Source organism: Akebia trifoliata, chromosome 16 (genome assembly GCF_017979445.1).
Source record: "Akebia trifoliata isolate Shusen 1 chromosome 16, ASM1797944v1, whole genome shotgun sequence".
NCBI lineage: Eukaryota > Viridiplantae > Streptophyta > Magnoliopsida > Ranunculales > Lardizabalaceae > Akebia > Akebia trifoliata.
The window spans coordinates 25,288,014-25,300,373 of record NC_141390.1 but is presented as its reverse complement, the minus strand read 5'-3'; the positions used below and the strand labels follow the sequence as shown (position 1 = coordinate 25,300,373).

Genomic DNA, 12,360 nt, shown 5'->3' with positions numbered 1-12,360 from the left:
AAGTGTTTGATTGCACATGGAAATGGAATTCATTTTCCACCCCATTCAAAAAGTCCACTAAATCATGGATTTCACTTTCCCACCCATATGGGTGGGAAAATGAAATCCACCCATGTTTTCCATCATCAATTATTCCCTACCACCACCACTACCATCACCACCACCATTACACTAACCTTGCCGTCGTCGTCATCGCCGTCGTCACCATCGCCGTCGCCGTCGACTCCGTCTTCGACCACCTTCTCTCTCTCTCTTCTTATTTTTCTTTTTCTCCATCCCTCACCTCCTCCGCCACCGCCTCCACCATCGTCGTCGTAGCAGCCACCGCCACCGTCACCGTCGTCGCCGCCACCGTTGCCCTCGTCGTTGCCACATCCTCCTTCTCCTCTTCTTATTTTTTCTCATATTTTTTCCATGATTTTATCCAAGTGAAATCAAATAATGGAATTTGATTTTCCAACCCTACCTATTTTCCACAACTAATTTTCCATGGATTTCAAATTCCAAGGAAAGTGATTTTCCATGCAATCAAACATACCCTTAGTGTGAAGCAACTATACTAACGTTCAAAAATATGCTTTAAATACAGTCAAATAAAGAAGCTTGATCTTACCTCATAAATAGGAGTGTCCCTATTTTTGTCTTCTGCAACTGTTTTGAGTGTTTGCTTTGGTCCTTAACTCATAATCTCTTTATACCTCAACAACAACTACTGCAACAAAGACTGTTGTCTGCACCGTCGGTCCTGTTTTCAACAACAATGGCTGTAACTCCTCATAAACAACTGCAAACAGTTTATACAAGCAATTATTAATATCAATTGAATTTGTTTTCTTTTGGGAATTTCTACTCCAGCTTCTTTTGTAGATTTAAGGATTTAATCCTAAAAGAAGAAGATTTCTTCTCTAGTTTTCTTGTAGATTTAAGGATTTACTCCTGATTCAAATATGCTGTGTCATTTAACAGAAATTGTCAAAACCCAACAATTTCTTGGAAATTGTCTTCTAATGGGGCTACTACCAAATCAATACTTCCCTAAACATTCATGAGATTGATAAAAATGTGTATTATTTTTTTTTAACTTAAAATACGTGAATTATTCCAGAGAATAATACTTTCATTGAAGAAGAAAAAAAATTTGTGAATTTTTTACTAATAAAACGGCAGATTGCTAACAAGGGGCCCAACTAATTCTGTTTGAATTCAACTCCCCCAAGGGTCTGCTCTCCATTCTTGGTCAAGTAAATTATTATTTTCCCCAATGGTGGCTCTACTGGCTCTTTAGTCCTCCCAACTACTCAACTAGTAGTCAGACTTAATGTAGCCAATGATATAGTGTTGGATAATAATTAAATAAGTCCAAGATACCTTCTTCCATGCCCCCCCTAGATTTCTCTTCTAATTCCAGCGTTTTACCTATATTTCCAAATAAATAACATTTCATGAAAAAAAAATGCTGCAACACTTGTACATTCCACCAAACATTTGCATACCAAGTATCATTGGGAAAACAACATCTGCAGTGCTAGAGAGCATCATAATTGTTGTACTGGACTGGGGTGGTTCAAGCTAAAGAGATTGATAAAACAAATTGGTTGAGTTATGTCATAACAAAACAAGAAATATGTATATATAAACAAAACCACTACCTTCAATACTGAAGTTAAGATAATGACCCACGAAAACGACTGAATTCCGAGGGTATAAATGAGCACCAACTGAAATCTGAAAATAGTAAATTTCAAACAAATAGCAAATAAAAAATCATTTTTTTCTCATATGCTGCAAATGGAAACACACACGTCATTTCGAAATACGAAAGATCAACAAATAGAAACATTGATTGCTGTAGAAGACATGTAAAGAGTTAGAAAATGAAGAAATAAAGTACCATCACATAGTCTGACTTCTGTGGACTGTTGTGAATTGATATCCGTATAAGAGCTCTACCATGGCGAATTGCCTTCAATCAGAATAACAAAAAGAAAAGGAGTTGAGAGTTGGATCAAATAGACAGGAAGAGCTTAAATTGATATAGACAGAAATGATGTGCATGTCTTCAAGATGAGAAAGTGAATGAATATCAAGATAATTATAGAAAAAAGGTAACAAAGATGCCAGGAAGTCCAAAGCGTGATTCCTCCCTGATTGCATGTTTTTTGAACCATGAGAGAATTCAGAAGCTGCATAAAATTATAACGATGCCAGCAAACCTTGAGGTGAATATTTCCGGAGCTATCACGTGTGTCATTAATGGTCACAACATCTGGATAATTAGTCTCAGCATCAAATTGAACCACATCATAAGCTTCATGAAAGGGGTTTCCTAATCAAATATGGTGAAGCCCCAAAGTCAGAATACATAAAGATAAATGGTTAACAATTGATTTAAATTGTTGAACTATAAATACCTAGAGCATCACGATAGTTTAGTTCAAGTTCAAGTTTAGCACCAACAGCAAGGTCAACCACATGGCAAGGAAAGTCCTTAGAACCTACTCTTATTTGAGCCACCTAGTCATAAAATAAAGCACCCACACAATAAGAATTTAAACCAATCCAATAATGTCAAGAAATTAGACTGCGGGTTTTACATTGAGAACAAGTTATAGAAAAGGCTCACAAATTTCCTCAAGGCGTATAGCTATTTCCATGTAAGAAATTATAATATCAAAAAGATAATGGAAATGCCTGATATGCAGGTCAAAAGGAGACTGGAGACATATACTTAGTTTTATATGTATACTTAGTTTTTCATTGTCAAGAAAATTTAAACAATGACAAAATGCAAAATTAGACATTTTTAATGGTAAAAAATTGTACTTTCCAAATAAATCTACGTAAAGATTATACAATCAAATCAGAAATTGGTGTCTTATTTAAATTAAATACATTTATTTTATTCAACTTTTAGTGAGGCATGCGCCTTGTGCACCTTGCACCTTGACTGAGGCAAAGTCAAGAAATGTGCCTTGCTATACCTCGCTCACACTGCCCCGGCTGATATGTATGACAGTGATTTCGGTCTGCCCCACCTCGAGGCGTGCCTCGCCTTGACTATACTGAAAGGAAGTTTGTTGTGCACAATTATGTGTGTTTCGAAAACATCAAAGAAAATAAGATTTATTGCACAATTATGTGTCTCGTAAACATGATAGATAGTAAGATTTATTGCTTTAGAAACTTTGGCTTCGCAAAACATGGATGTTAACAAGTTTGGGAAAATACTTAAAATGTTGACCAGATCCAATTTAATGAACTTTCAGTTCATAGGATCACATTTTCTTCTCCCATTCATTTTTTGTTTTTGCCTTTGACTCGGTTTATTAGTCATTAGAAGAACTACTAAGCATAACCATGAAATATTGACGTAATACAGCGATTCAAAATTTTCAACACAGGTTTCTAACATATATAAAAACTGAGATGAGAACAGCGAAACATAGTTAAATTTAACAGATACAGCAGAACGATAACACTACTGTAATAGTTACATACATCACATCATGTAAGAGCCGTGGATAACATAAGTAGACATACCTCTGCCACCCTTACACAAGATGCAATTTCAGTTCTTCCAGTTGTTCGATCTTTTGCCTGAATGCAACCAAGATTATTACTCTCCCTTGTCTTTATTCTACTCCCATTAACAGAAATAGCATCCTGTTGAATCTCTTCATTCTTTCCACCGTAAGGTCTCAATAAAGAGTAAATAATAGTCCCTTTGCGACTGTAAGAATCCAATTAATTGTACGAGCCTGTTGATGCAGGTAAAATATTTGATGTGGTATAAAAAGGTGGAAGGATCCAAGTGATTGGCACTCCAAGAGCAAGAGGAGGATCAGAAACCACCCATAACGATCCCGATACATTATATGATATTGACTGTGAGAAGATGCCAGAAGAAATAAAATCACAAGAGAATGAAACACCAACGTTTGTTCGGCCTCCAGATCTGGTATGAATAGAAGTTCAGGAGAAATGACAAGTTACCAACTTCATAACACATTTTAGAAAATATCTTATTAAAAAGCTCTCCCTGGTAAGAAGGATAAAATCCATGCAACAACATTATATTACAGTCAAAGAAAATGCGATAGATAAAATACAGAACAAGATGGGGAAACCTTGACTACCATTCGAAATTCAGAACTAACAAGGACCACTGAACAGGTGGAAAAAAGCCGGGCATACTCATGGAAAGTGGAAATGGAAGCAGATGAGTTTCAAGTGAATGGATACGTACAGACAGATCCATTGTTCTAGCACATATCTTAATCTTCCCTACCACATATCTTGGTTGCAAGTTATCAACTTGAAACTCTGCTGCCATTCGAAAACATACAATTCCTATAGCTGCTTCTAAGACTCATTATGGGCTAATGGACTAGAACTTAGAAATAAGTCAAAGAACCTATTGAAACACCCCAAAAAAAATCTGGTCCATACTCATCAACAATCCCCCGCAACTGCTCTTGGGCATGGAGAGATTTTGCATTCTCGAGACCAAACAAAAAAACTTCATCTACCATATAATTGGAAACGGAAAGGAAGTCCCTTTGGAAGACCCCTAGCACCCCAAAGCATTTCTCTTTGAACACTTTATCCATGCTAGCACAATCAATCTCTCCCCCAAAGTGGCGTCGAAGTGTCCTCTATTATCATCAATGGAGATTGGCCCTCCGCCTTGGGCTCTAACAGTAAAAATGAAAGAATTTGGGATAACTTAGCTCATATCCCTCTTTCCAGATTCTAACAAAGGGTAATAAGTCTTATGTTGTTAAAGCTATTCGGCCTGCAGGTAGTACAATGAATCATAAAATTATTTGGGTTAGAAAATCCGTTTCATGCAAATGTTTCAATGCTTCGCTAGAAATCAAAGGTAGACTCAAAACTCAAGACCTGCTCATCCGTTTAAATCTCTTCACCAAATCTGCAACCTTATTAGAGGATTCATTTTCATTGGTTTCCCTGCTCAAACTTGAGGTTTGCAAGGAACAATGCATAGCACTGAAAAGGGGGCGGCCGAAAACACCAGCTACACCTAACATATGAAATGGATGCATAAGGATGTTATGCTCAGCCTGGAATACAATCATAAACCCAAATCTATGAATATGAATGTCTACAATTCTAAGATTGATCTAAAATGAATGGCTAAAATGCTTTGGCTGTGGGGTATAAGATAATCCTTTATAGATCTTTTTTTATTTGGGATACACAAGAAAAGATATCCTGTTCTATGACATTGCTATATCAGTCACGTGTGATTTATCACGTGCATTCATCATTATTCATAAAAATTAGGTGAGCATCTCTAGCTACAACCACTAGTTGCCTAATAGAAATTGGGTGAGCATATGTAGCTGCAACCACCAGTGGCCTCTGAACATGATCTCTAATAATTAATGGCACCATACCGCCAATGCAACTACGCATTGTGATCAAGGCATGGGACTCAATGAATAAAATCAACGATCCAATATGATCCACACACTTTATAAAATGGGTCAATCCGTAATTAGGAATATTTAAACCTACTAAAATGTGGTGGACTAAGAATCAACATAGCTTAGCCATCTCCTCCACAAAAAATGAAGGGTGACACCAAAAATCACTAAAACTAATTAAAAAATGAAACATGACATACTCTCACCTTTCTTCTCATCTCCTTTAGAAAGCTATGACAGATTCTAAGAAGCATCTTTATGACCTCATTATCACTCACTACTTTGCTTTGCAAACCTTTTCTAGTGCATCTTCTTTTCTTTATCTGAAATTGCAAATATTCATAAATAAATTAAAGCAGAGAAGTTAATATTACATAGGACTAATGCAAAATATACACATGAAAGAAGATCTAATCGGCCCCAAACACCCACACATTATATTGTGATGTTTCAGAATGCAACTGAAATAAGATATATTGATAATAACATCAGTAGGAAAAAAATTAGAACTCAGGTTTTCTACTGGTTAAAATGTTTAGAAGGTAAGAGACACATTTGCAGAAAAATGTGAAAGGTAAGAGACACATTTGGAGACACCTTTAAAATTAACCGATTCAAACAACCAAACAAGCCATAAATGTGAAAGGTAAGAGACACATTTGCAGAAAAATGAAGATTTTTAGGATGATCGCCTTGGTTCCAATTTGATTTGGAGAAAAGACGCCAATTGAAAACAAGTGAAGCCAGACAACATGAGATAACAAGGAAAAATCACTCTCTCTCCACTTAATTTACTGGAAATTGAGATAAAAAAGAACAAAATGAGCACACAAAAAACAAATAAAAAGCGAGGGAATGTCGTCTTCAGGAGTTCAGATCCTTTCAAAAAGAGACAAAACAGTGAAAAATCACTTATCAAGTAACAGATCGTCAAAAATATCACTAAGAACAGCAAGAACAACTCAATCCACAAACAAATCCCAGAAAAAACCAACTAAAACAAAGCATATTAACAAAATTTCCCTTTTTTCCAACTCAATTCACACAAAAACCAAATAAAAACATCAAATGCAACCAAATCACCAACTTATCTACAGATCGATCAACAAAACTCACCAAACCAAAAGAAAATCAAACAACCTAACACCTGGTACACGGTCGATTCACACTAGACGCATTAACAGAAACAACCAGATCATAATAGACAAATAGATCACAAATGGAGAAATCGAGCGATTGAGCGATGACATCGATCCATACTCCAGAGATAAGATCGATCTAGAGATGAGATCAGGGAGACAGGGAGAGAAATCGATCGACTGTGAGAAAGTAATGGAGAGGTCGATCGATTGAGTGTGTGTGAGAGAGAGAAAGAGAGAAATAGTTAGAGAGAGAGGCAGAGAGTGAGAAGTCGATCGATCGACTGTGAGAGAGATGGAGAGAAACGGTAAGAGAGGCAGAGAGAAAGAGAAACAGTGAGAGAGAGGTAGAGAGTGAGTGTAATGGACCGAAAACGTGGTCCATAGGCCGCGGAATTTCGGGTTTAAAATTCGACGGGCCAGGCCTAACAAATTTTTTTAGAAAAAGTTGGGATTTTCACGTAGTGTATGTTACTACTTGACAAGCTTATAATAATATTCTATATTACTATTATCCTCTTTTATTTTGCAAGAATCCATATTATAGGAAAGTGTTAAGAGCTTGCAATATATGTTTGGACATGGGTGGATCTAGGGATGGATCCATATTTAACCAAAATCCAACTCGGGTCAAGGGACATTAAATCGTGTTGGACCTATAATTTTTTTAGAATTGTGATAGTCTGACGCTCTTTTCTTTGTAGATTCTCTGACCTGATACTTCACGGAATCATACATCTTTGTTCTTGTGTATCCCTAATCAATCAAAGAATCTACGACTTAGTGAAGGGAGCGTGCAAAAATAGAATGCCAGATTGTCACGACTCGTTTTTTTTTATTTGGAACTATTCTAAGGATTCAAATCTGCTGAATTTTTTTTTTAGATCACTCAGATTTGGGTCAAGCCCAGTCCATTTTATATGACTCCCAGAGTTGTGTAGCTATTGGATATCACCGCCAATGTTAAAAAAGAAGAGTGATTTGTACCCATTGGGTTTGTTTAAAATGAACGTGCCTACCGAACATCAGTGTTTGATAACTTGTATCCACTATATCTAATCTCTTGAAAAAGAATTTAAAACCAACAATTAGAAATCATTCTTAAGACAAGGCTATAATCAATGAATTCATATCACCTATCAAACTGATCTTTATGTAGATTCACCAAGGGATGGACTACATATCCCTATGGTGGGTCACCAAAAATGCCAATTAGGCATGTTGGAGGGCCCTTAGAATTTCTGTGTGTCAATAAAATTTCCCCCATTTTAATTCAATGGATTCCTATCCAAACATCTTATTTAAAATTTTGGATTAATATCATAATTAAAGTCCTATTGTCCAACTTTGTGGTCGGCTTAACTACTCTTATTCCTCCATTCAATTATGTATAAAGGATACATGAATTTAATTCTCAACGTTTTTGGCCTTCTTCCTCTTCTTTTTTAGAGTTTTCAATTTAGAGATCTTTCCCAATAGAGATTGATATATTCTTCAATGTACGTGAACATGTTATCTTAATCTTTTGCAAGAATACCTGTTGACTAACAGTTAACAATTTAGTTGAGGTCAGGGAAAGGATAGCTAATCCCGTGTAGTTATATTCATGTCTTTGCTAAGGGTGTCAATGAGTACTCAGTCACATAATTACCTAGTGTATCTGTAATTGATTAGTCAGTTTTGGATTTACCATCATGGACCTGATTAGTTTTATGCAATTCTAGGTAGTCATATTAGGGACCCATTAAGTTGTCTAGTTAAATAATATTCAATGTGGTAGCAAGAAATTAATGAATTATACTCACTTTTCATGAACATCCGTTTATATTCCTTTTCAATCTCAAATTTCTAATTTTCTAAGATTTTCTTCGCAAAAGTTTGATTTTCTCACTGAATCCATTATTTGTATCAACTATCAAGTGTGGAATTAGATATGAGTTTTTTTCATTAAAAAGTAAATGTCAATCTTACTGGGTATCCAATGAATAGACGGATTGGTCATGGGTACTTTTAGGCTCAGGTCATGTTTGAAGGGTCTCTTGCCTGAAATAAGAATTGATTAAAATCAGAATAATGTTTTATTTAGGTTTCTACTCTGGATATACATGGAAAAAACCTAAAAAAAGAGCCATTGATACCCTAGTCTTGGCCCAATAAGTAGTAGGCGTTAAGACACATGCATGATGCATGATTTAATTATTTTGTGTACATGGGGCTCTCAATGAACTAGACTATTATTCTCTGGCCAGCCCAACCGTTGTAATTTGGGGTTATTTAGTATTTTTTGGCCCCTTTAGTTATCTTGATGGATTGGACTGTGCCCAATCCATGTGTAGAGCTGGGCATCGTGTATAGTTTGACCTATGGGGAGTCAATAATTTTATTTAGTCCAAATAATCGAATTCCTGATTTGGGTGTATGGAATGAACTGGCCCAATCTATGTTTAGAGCTGGGCTATGGAGACTTTTGGCCCCAATGGCATATAATAATTTTATTTAGTCCCAACACCTGTAGGCTTGATTTGGAGATAGCTGAATATTTATTAGATATGACCAGCCAAACCATGGAGGGGTTGTTTTGAGGCTTGGTTAGTATGGGACTTCCAGTACCTCAAAAAAGTTAAAATTCGCTACTATTACAACATTAAACTCGGCTGCCCAAGTCTGATGTTTATTTGCGCTGGCCCAATAAGCCCAGGAAAAAAGTTCGACGGTGCAAGCCCAACGAGTCACTAAAATTAAAAAAAAACACACACACACACATTCAACCTTCTTTATCGTTTTCATTCTTAGCCTTCTCAACCATCTCAGTGAAAACGAAACTGATAGATTGAAACCTCACATTCAATCGAAGAAGCTTTTCGTTTATGTTGCCTTTGGGAAGAAACGAAACCTCACATTTAATTGAAGTTTCCTTCTCAGCCATATTTACCAATTTTTGAGTTTGAAGAAGTTTCTTCCATTTCGATTGAAATAAAAAAACCTTCTTGATTTGATTCGATCACTTTCACAATCAGGATTTGTGATTTTCATCACGATATCTCAATCTCCCATTTCAACACCGAACGATCTCTCAATCTCCCATTTCAACACCGAATGATCCCTCAATCTCACATTTCAGATTGATAACTCACTTCGTTAATGAATTTTTAATCTCTCAGAACTTAATCAAAGAAGAAATCAGAGCTCAAGTCAAAAATCCTAAGAACTGAAGCTCACTTATCAATACCACCGATCAAACCACTCCAAATCTCATGTGTAAGTCTATCTCTCTCAAAAACCCTTAAAAACCCCCTAAAAATTACTCTAGAATGCTAAATTGAACTTTAATGATCATGCTATTCATTTGTTCCTCTGTTCATGTGTTGTTTATTACTATGCTTGCTTGAAAGGTTCATGCATGAATCATGAAAATTCATAGAATTTGGCTAAGTGAAAGTGCCCTCGATCCGTGGGGTGCGCGGATTCGCATTTGACCCTTGAGGTTTGGGAGTCGCCACCTAGTTATTGTGGTCTAGGAACCAAACTGACTCTAAAATGGATAAAAACTAATCTACTACAAAAAATGTGAATTCGGGGATCATGTTACGGGGTTGAAAGGTGTCAGGCACCAACCCTGCCCGGCCATTGCCGGTCTCTACTTATCCCAAATAAATCTACATCGCTAATGAAAAACCTAAATTAAAAATAATAAAAAAAAAAACCTTACCTTCGATCTGCAAAAGTGCTATTCCCTCAGATCTGGTGAAAACGACTCCTTGTACCGTATTCCTTACTTCGTTCTATCTCCAGATCTGATTCCTGTTCTCTGAGGTAAGGTATCTCCTTCTTGGATCTGGGTGCTTTGAATTTGTTGTAGATTTTTTAGATGTTTTTGAGAGGTTTTTGGATATTTTTTAGGTTAAAATTGAAGCAGGGGTGTTAGGTAAGGAGTTGAGGCTCAAAAATTAGGATTTTGGAGAGGTTGTGGAGGCTTCTTCACCTACTTTTCCTAGGATTTTTTTTATACGAAAATAGGGTGTGGAGGTTCCTATTTATAAAGTTTTTAGAAGCATTAGGGTTTGATTAGGATTTCTTTTAGGGTTTCAATTAGAGTTTAGACTTTGGTCTCATGAGATGGACATAGTCTTTAGGGTTTTGACTTTAGTCTTATGAGATTGACTTGATTAGTTCAGATTAGGGTTTTGATTTAGGGTTTTGACTTTAGTCTTATGAGATTGATTTTAATACTTGACTTTAGTCTTACTTAATTGACTTTAATTTTGACTTTAGTCTTATTTGATTGACTTTAATATCTTGACTTTAGTCTTGCTTGATTGATTTTAAATTTTTGGAGAACCCCTCTCTAATATATCTTTAATTCTTTGAACCCCCAAATGGAGGGGTCCTTAAAGAAATATCTGGCGAACCCTCAACAATTTTGCTTGAAAGCCTGATTGATCGATTTTTTTTGTTTACATTTTAAAATTAATTTTATTAATGTTTCACTTTACATTATTTAATGATTTATTTATTAATTTCAAAATTTTAATTATTAAAATTGTGAAATTACCATTTTGCCCTTGGAGAGGATTTTTTACGTTTTAAGTCATTTTTCCATGTTCCATGATGTTTTGGAATCAGTTTTTCGTAAGGAATTCAATGGGAATGTTGGTTTTTGTCATTTATGAAGTTTTTTATATGAAATGGTCGTGAACTTGATGAGTGGTATTTTCATAATTTTGTCAAATTTTGTGAAAATTGGCGAAGCGGTTTACTTGGTTTCGATTTGTTGTTTTATGTGTTTGAGTGGGTTTTCCTAAGCGTAATGCAGGCTCTAAGGTTGTTTTTGATGTTAGGGGTATTTTGGTAATTTGATCATTTTTAGTGATTTTTATCGTGAAGCTTCTTTTTGGTTTGCAAGATGATGATTTTTATATTTCTAGAGTCGTATTTTCCTAGTGTAGCGTGGTTTTTAAATTTTGTCAGTTCGAGATACCTCATCCGGATTTCTGAAACATATCTGATAATAAAATAAAGCATTGGAATAGACATCCATCATTGGGAACCTTTGCGATCGGGTTGACGACTTGATTAATCAGGCTGATGCAAAAATAGGGTGTCTACACTAAGTAATGTTGCTTTTGCTGAAAACATATCCATTATAAAACCTACAGCTTTTTAGATAACTAGCCTTTGACATTGAATTCAATTAGATTTGTGATGAAGTATGAATTTTTAAACTTAGTATGTTACTATTAATTTAATTTGTCTGAGTCTGCATAAGAAGGAACAATGAAGTGTGAACAGAATTTGGATAAAAACATAATGGGTTGCTTTTAGTAGACAACAATTTAAGGGTTTGGCAACCAAAAACTTTGGAGTGTAGTTTAATTCAACATTAAGAAGAATTAATATATTTAAAACAATAAAAATTTAGGATAAATAGTTTTAAAAAAATGTCCAAATATTTGATAAGGAAATCTTTTCTATGTTTTGATGGTCTGCATCACAGTATAGATTTCTCTATCAAGGGTAGTAACTAATGGTAAATATGGAATTTCTATAGGGATTTTCCAATGTCTAGTTCTCCCATATACAACACCTTATCCTTCTATTGAGGCCAACGACTTGAACCCTATTTCACCATTATTTGGAATCTTGATGATATTATTTGGATTTCTTTGGATCTGTGATCCTCTTGCTTAATATGGGTATATTTGCTTTATTTTGTTCAACTTCATACATATTTCAATGATTTTCCAGTTCATAATTGATTTTGGTGCTTAATT

General features: G+C 35.4%; 1 protein-coding gene and 1 long non-coding RNA gene across 2 annotated transcripts in view; both read right to left on the bottom strand.

The window, feature by feature from the left end:
• LOC147383031 (uncharacterized) overlaps positions 1-12,360 on the bottom strand; it is a 99,211-nt gene that overhangs the window by 440 nt on the left and 86,411 nt on the right. The gene's annotated exons all lie outside the window — the stretch shown is intronic.
• Positions 3,964-7,049, bottom strand: LOC147383034 (uncharacterized). Its single transcript, XR_015173221.1, has 4 exons — positions 6,567-7,049; positions 5,657-5,773; positions 4,903-5,044; positions 3,964-4,795 (listed from the first exon to the last, which is right to left on the bottom strand). It is a non-coding gene; the product is annotated as an uncharacterized LOC147383034 (long non-coding RNA).